The sequence below is a fragment of the Manis pentadactyla genome, chromosome X (assembly GCF_030020395.1).
Source record: "Manis pentadactyla isolate mManPen7 chromosome X, mManPen7.hap1, whole genome shotgun sequence".
Classification (NCBI taxonomy): Eukaryota; Metazoa; Chordata; class Mammalia; order Pholidota; family Manidae; genus Manis; species Manis pentadactyla.
Genome location: NC_080038.1, coordinates 129,366,745 through 129,373,820, shown reverse-complemented (window position 1 = coordinate 129,373,820; position 7,076 = coordinate 129,366,745). Strand labels below are relative to the sequence as shown.

Below are 7,076 nucleotides of genomic sequence, written 5' to 3'. Positions count from 1 at the left end.
CAGCGCTAGGGGACTGGTGGGCGCGGAGAGGAGGTGCGTTGGTCCTGTGGGTCACTGGGTGCGCTCTGCACTACCTCGTGCCCTTGGCTTTGCCATTTCCCAGCCTCTCTTTTTTCTCCCTGCACCCCGCTATTGGGCTGGGGATCTACTAGTCTGGGCGACCAGTGCCCTCCTCAGCCCTTCCCTGTTTCGGGCCAAGTCTGTGGCGGCGAGTGCCTGCACACACCCCTCCCTACCGCTCTCTCTTCCCCTCCCCCCTTCCGCCCGCCGGCCCCGGGGAAACGCCGGGAACCGGGTTGGGGGGCGGGGGGAGCGTGAGCCCCGCGTGGCCACGCCCCCGGAGCCGGCTTTTTCTAGGGCCGCGGCCGGAGGCTCTCCGCTGGCTGCCTGGCTGGTCTTCCTGCGAGCGCACCGCTTCGGCCCCTCTCTCTGCTCCGCCTCCGCCACGCCGCTCTCCGGGACTGCGGCTGCAGCCAGCGCGGAAGCGCGCCCTCCGCGCCGCTACCCTGGCTCCCGGCTCCCAGCTCTCCGTGTCCGGCTCTCGGTCGCTGCTGCTAGGTGCCCGGCCCCCGCACCCCGCGCCCTAGCCAACTCCCAAGTCCCGGCCCTGCTCCCCGCCCCAGCCCGTGCCCTCGCTGAGTGTCCCCCACCCCACCCCATTCCGCCCTCTCTTTTGCTTGCTTAACCGGTCGCTAGCTCTCCGGCGCGGCGAAGCAGCTTCGCAGGAAAATCCCAGAAACCTTTGCAAATAGCTGACAATGAAATTTAAGAAGTTCTTCGATTTCGGCGCCATTTTCGAGTGGAGCGAGAGGTGACATGAGATTTTTTTTTTAAAGGGACGGTTGGCTGGCGTTTTCGCCGATAGTAACGTTGGTGAGAGCAGACTGAAAAACATCTGGTGACAGTGCTGAAAGAGCTCTGTGTTGTTTCGGGGTGGTAAGGCACGTTTGGGGGCTGTTTGAGGGCTGGGTGCGGGTGAAACAGACCTTGAAAGTGTTGAGGGCAGGAGTGCGGCCGGGAAAATTCTTAGGAAACGGGCTGAGAAAAAAGCTAACATGGAGGGGCGGGGAGAGAAAACTGAGTAGGGGTCAGTGACTGACTGCCAGCCTGCCAGAGTCCGCAGCGACTGTTTTTGACAGAGTGTACATGGACTTTTCGTGGCTCTTATTTGCAGGCACTAAAATCTGTCTTGGAAATAAATGTGTGGTTAATTTTGCGTTGTCTTTTCCCAATTAAAACTTTCAAGGTTGTTGAGTTTACCCTGTAGGAAGCTTGACATTGGGCAAGCTTGACACGAATGCGCCGAGGGAAGGCATATGATGTGTTCGCGGTGTGGGGAAGAAGCGATGTGCAAAATTAAGACAAAACGTTGTAAAATAGGAACAGAGGAAGAGGCGTATTCTTTGGCACTTGAATGATTTGGCCGAACAGTTCAGTTCAGAAAGGGGGTGGGGCTATGGGCAACTCGAAAGTATCGATTCTTTGTCTATTGTATCAACGACTGACCCTCTCCTGAAGTGACAAGACGCCCCTTTGTAATCTCTTTTCGTAAGTCTGTTTCAGTCTAAGGGGAAATCCATGAAGTAGGGGAGAGAGGTGGCTTTTTCAGAACTTAAGTCGTTGTGCTGTCACTGGGAGAGAAGAAAGGGGTTAAGTGAAATGTACAAAAGAATTCGATTCCAGTGAGTTTGCAGAGCGATCTGGGAGAGACGTTCGCCTTTGACACCATTACTATTTCGAATGAACTTTTGTTTTTCTAAATAGCGAATTAGGGAAATGTTCAGTTAGGGGCAAATTTAACTTCTGATGGGATAGTTCACTTATTTGTGGGGAGCATAAATATTTAATTGGGAGAAGGTTGTGCAGTTTTAAAGTGTAACTGAACATTTGCTAAACATATTTTTTTTCTTTTTAAGGGCAAGGGCAACCAAGGACGTTTTTCTCCATTAATCCCAAAAGTCAATGTAAAAGTTGTTTGTAAATAGCATATCCAAAACAAGACGGAATTTAGAGACACTTAATTGTCTGTTCCAATTTAGGGGGGGGTTATTATTATTAATAACTTTGTTTACCATGACATAAATATTGTGTTGGTAGCCCTTGATTTCAGTCTGGAATTACGAATTTTGTAATTAGCCTCATTAAGTACTCTGCACATTTTGTTAACTAATAAATAGGACATAACATCCATTGTACTGGTTTTGAAAAACTGACATAATTTTTAAATGAACTGAAACAGCAAGCTTGGATACTTTACGTATGCGAGCTTATTGCTCGCATTAAATGTATTTTACCTTTCAAAACCAGTAGAGTTTTGTGCTGGTTTTGTTGGTTTAACTTTTAGGTTTGTGACTGAGGGCTACAGGGTCATTTCTCCTCTGCTTAATTGAGTATTTCGTTTAAAGGGGAGAGGGATGCATGTAACTTACTGCTAATGTGTGTCCATTTTAAAAAGGAGAAAGTGGTATCTAATGAGTTACTCATTAAGAAGCATGCACAGCGCCGGCCATTTCAGAACATTTAAAGAGTTTCTGCGGGGCTGCTTGAGACAGGAAGGAGGGATTTGACATCAAATATTTAAACTTTTTGATTTATGTTTTGATAGGTGACATTGAAAGGTATGAATTATTTATAGATAAGTTTGAGTAATCAGTTTCATATGTAAACATATAGATATTTCATCTAGAGACAGTTATCTCTCATTCTTTGATACCTTTAAAAAGAAATCAAAGCAGGTTATTTGCCAAGAATGAAGCAGTGGGCGTTAGAGAGAACGTCTGATGCTTGTACGGACGGGTCTTTATTTCCCAGTTATCTTATACGTTAGAATCAGCCGAAGCTGCCAGAGACATTTTGATGATCTCTAAGTCAATAAATGATATTTTTTGAAATGGGAACATAGAATGAGACTGATTTATACTGTGCAGCAGGAAGAAGTTTCGCTAAGACATTGAAGCTGACAAGAGTGATCCAGATGTTGTCAAACTGCCTCGATTTATTTTATCTTCTTAGGACTTCCAGAGGTAAGATTCTTTCCCATTCTATCTCCTATCTTCCACCCCTCTGCTTTTAACCACTACACTTGTCCAAGATTCATCCTGTGAGGGAAAAAAATGGAGTCACACCCTCCACTCCACCTGCTGATCCACCACTTGGAATTAAACCGTGAAGCTCTGAAAGGTGCGTCGATTTGGAGTGGTTTATCTTAGTCCTACCTTTTGCTTCATCCTTCGCCACTGGGCGGGGCGGACGGGGCTGCCTTCCAGCCACCGCCTCTTTCACCACCTGCAGGTGGCCCGGAGCGATCCCCCTTCGTTAACTCCGAGGGGATGCAGCAGCAATTCATGTTTTGAAGTGCTTTCATTGGTTCAAAACATGAGGCGCTGCTACACCCCTTTGCGAGGAAGTTGGCAGTGGGATTCTGCTGGAAGCGAGCTCCCGCGAGGCTTACGCTCCAAGGCCAGCTCCGGAGAAGGTAGGTGGGCGGGGGCTCGGGGCCCTCTTCTTGCTCCCTCTGCGCACCGAGGGACGCGGTGGCCCGCACCCAGGCGTGCCCTAGCAGCGGGAACAGTACTGCAGTGGGTGGTCGGTGCTCTGAAGTATTGTTTCTGCTGCCCGGTCAAATCTGGGACTCCCGCACGGGCCCACCCTCCAGGTAAAGCCTAGTCCAGCGCCTGAGAAGTCCACCCCGGGAGCCGCGGGGAGACTCAGGACTAGCGCATTTGCTCTCCATCAACAGTTTGCCCGTCTTTAAATATGTAAACAGGTGGAAAAGAGGCCTCATTTTAGCACCCCTTGCCCCGCTGACTAAAATTTAAATTATTGCAGTAATTCCTTCCTAATCACTTAGAATACCACTCACACGACAAAAACGAAGGACTGCTTTCTGGCCCCAACAATCAAATGGTGGAGTCGGGGGGGCGGTATTGGAAAAAGAGTAAGGGGAGAAGCAGGAAGGGTGAGCCGGTGCAAGCAGTCCCTAGCCCTCCCAGCGGCTGCTGGTTAAATGGGTTCTGTCTTGCCCCGCGTGTGGAAAGGATTTGAAGTCCAGGAAAGATTAAAGTTTCTGGCCCCTTCCCGACCCCCTCCCTCCTTTCCTCCTAGCTGTGTTGGGGGGAGCCTCAGGCGGAGGAGCAGCGAGGTCCGGGCGTGTAGGCCAGTAACCCCAGGCCGGGGAAGGAGCTGACCCTTTCGATTTGAGGCCTGAAGGGGTGGCTCCGGAATGAGGCTCTGCGTTTCTAGGTGCTGCTTGCCCTATCCACCCAAAATCTGGTCCTGGAATTCCACTCTGCAGGCGCCACCCCAAGGCCACCTTTGTTGCCCAAGGGGTCTCACTGAAGGGATTGCTCCGCTGGCAGGACATTGACATGACACTTCCTGAGAAAACAGCAGCACCTGAGCTGTCGACTCAGGGTCCCATCGTGCCTCCAAAGCTCTGGGCACTAGTGCTAATTAGTGTTGCACATCACCTCCAAAGCCACCTCCACCATTACTGGGAGTCCCGAGTCCACTAGGAGTTTGACAGCTGGCCTAGGAAAGAGAGGTCCAATTCTCTGGCCGAGGGCTCACTTTTCCTGTGACAATCACTTTAGATTAAGTACTTGTTTTGACCTGGCGCCTCGGCAGGTAAGGACTACTGGCAGAAGACAAAGGGAGGTGTGGAATCTCGTCCACGGTTTACGTCAGCTTAAAAGAAAGAACACGCAAGAAAACCCCTTCGTTCTGTGGCGCCGCCTTGAAGTAGCTTCCCCGGGCCGGGAGCGGGTCCGCAGCAGAGTTCCGGGCTGCGAAGGCCCGGGATTCAGGTGGTGGTGGCTGGAGTCCCGCCCGGCTCTGCGCGCCTCCCCCCAAAACCTCCCACCACCGGCCGCGGCCCCAGATGCCCTTGAGCTTGGACGGGCCTGGGCGGTTTGGGCCCTTCTGGGCTCCCAGGGCCGTCGGGACCCCCAGGCCTGGAGGTTTTAGGGTGGGCTACTGCCAGCCCCTGGCGGCCCGGGCGCCTCAGGCCAGCCACCCAGAGGCCTGGACAGAGAACAGGCTCCCCACCCACCTTTCCTTTGCACTTGGGCTTCAGGGAGGCACCTCGAGACGAGACTGCCTTCCTGCCTCTCACCAACCTGCCCTCTCTCTCTCTGTCCCCGCTCTGCACAAAGTCCCCCTCAAGCCGGGAGGCATCTGGTGGCACCTGGCGCCCAGCCCTTGGGGAGGACCTTGCCTGCGCCAGCCTGTTGTCTACAGTGGGCGTCCGCAGGACCCAGGTGAGAGACGCACCCGGTGGGGGAGCCCGCGGGCGGAGGAGCGATGATCCTGGCGAGGGGCCGCTGCCTTCCAGGGCCCCCGAAAGGCATAGAGATTGAGGGCGTCCACATCGCCCTCTGACTGTGTGGTGCCCTTTTCTGATTTAAAACATTCATTCTTGCACCATTGTTCACATGATCGAAGTTACAGTGTGCCTAAAATTTCCCCCAAGGACAAAATGTGAATAAAGCAATATTTTAGCCAAACATTTCTGTGTCAATTAAGAAGATGGCAATTTGTTCCAGACTATAAATTCTCTTTAGCAACTCTCTAAGCTATTCTTTTTGAACATTGCTAAATGTGCATCATAATGTGTGGGAGACTTGTGTAAAGTGAGTCAACAGACAGTCAGCTGATTAATTGATCCAATGTTACCATCTTCAAGGAGGCACCTTTCCATTGTTTTCTCATTTTTTCCCAACACATGTGATTTGTTAGTGAGGAAGCTGCCAGCCCACGGGCACTGTATTAAGTTTATTAGACAGAGGTGGCCCTTAAACCAGGAAAAGCATTGCCAATCTCTAAATTTACAATTTGACATTTCTCTAAATTAGAGGACAAGATATACTTTATGAACTCGAATGGAGTATAATTATTTTTTTAATTCCAATCACAGGAATATTTTTTTAAGACATCCAGCATCTCCAGTTAGCAGTACTGACCTTTTTTCCCAACAAAGAAACACTGCATCAACACTCTTGGCCCGGAGCTGGACACAGAAGACTCCTGTTTCAAGAAAATACAATCATCTCTCAAAGTCTGTAATTTATATGCATTTCTAACTCACTAGGTATTGAAAACCACCCAAGTGTCCCACAACATGGGCTAAAATATAATCAATCACTCAGTGTAACATTATACATCCTTTAAAAATGTTATTGGAAAATGTTTTACGATCTGTAAGATGAAATAACCCTCTCCCACAATTTCTTTCTCCCTGCTGCTCCCCCATACCCACGCTTCTTTGTTCCAATTGGCATGTAAACTTGTTTTTCCCGCCAAATGAGTCAGTCACTATGGGAACGTCAATTGATTTGAACAGATGTGTGTCAATGTTACTTGGAAAACTAGATGCCAATAACCAGGGTCACCAAAAAAAAAAAAGCAGTGGTTGCAACTCTGTAAAAATTTATGTGTTCATACAGACAAGGGCTAAAGTGGAACACAAAACAGGAAAACAGTTGGATATACTCCAGTGCTGAGAGATTGAATGATTGTATGCTGCTTTTGATTTCCATTAATACGGGCAACTGTCCAATTAAAAACATGATAAGGACTCTGCAGTGCAAATTATTTTGCTGATTGTTTTAAAACACCATACCTAGCAAATCATCAAGGCAGATGGGGCAGCAGGGCCCTGTGTTTGTTTCCCCAGTCCTGGACTATAGAGCTCAGGGCAACACTTGGAGAAAAAGTGGTGCTACACAGGTGGGAGTTAATGTCTAGACAGCTTTCCTGAGAGGCTGATGAAAATAAAAATAGGTTCAAAAAGTATTATTTGAAAGATCAATGAAAGTTTATCGGTAAGAATTATAAAGACTTGAGTTGGAGGCTATAGCCAAATGGGTGCAACATTCTGAGAGATCTATTTTCCCATCAGCCTGCACTGTAACTTAACCTCATAACCCTAGAACTTTATATACACATTTGTATTTAGGATGATTACATTACTCTTAAATGAAAAACTGTCCGTACACCACTGATAGCAAATGTGTATCTCCCTGCCACCCTACACCCCACTACTCCTGCCCGTTATGTACTGCCCAGTAAATTGAACA

At 49.1% G+C, this 7,076-nt stretch overlaps 1 long non-coding RNA gene across 1 annotated transcript; it reads left to right on the top strand.

Moving 5' to 3' along the window:
- The first annotated feature begins 4,208 nt into the window (after positions 1-4,208).
- Positions 4,209-6,779, top strand: LOC130681879 (uncharacterized). Its single transcript, XR_008995108.1, has 2 exons — positions 4,209-5,258; positions 5,915-6,779. It is a non-coding gene; the product is annotated as an uncharacterized LOC130681879 (long non-coding RNA).
- The last annotated feature ends 297 nt before the right edge of the window (positions 6,780-7,076 follow it).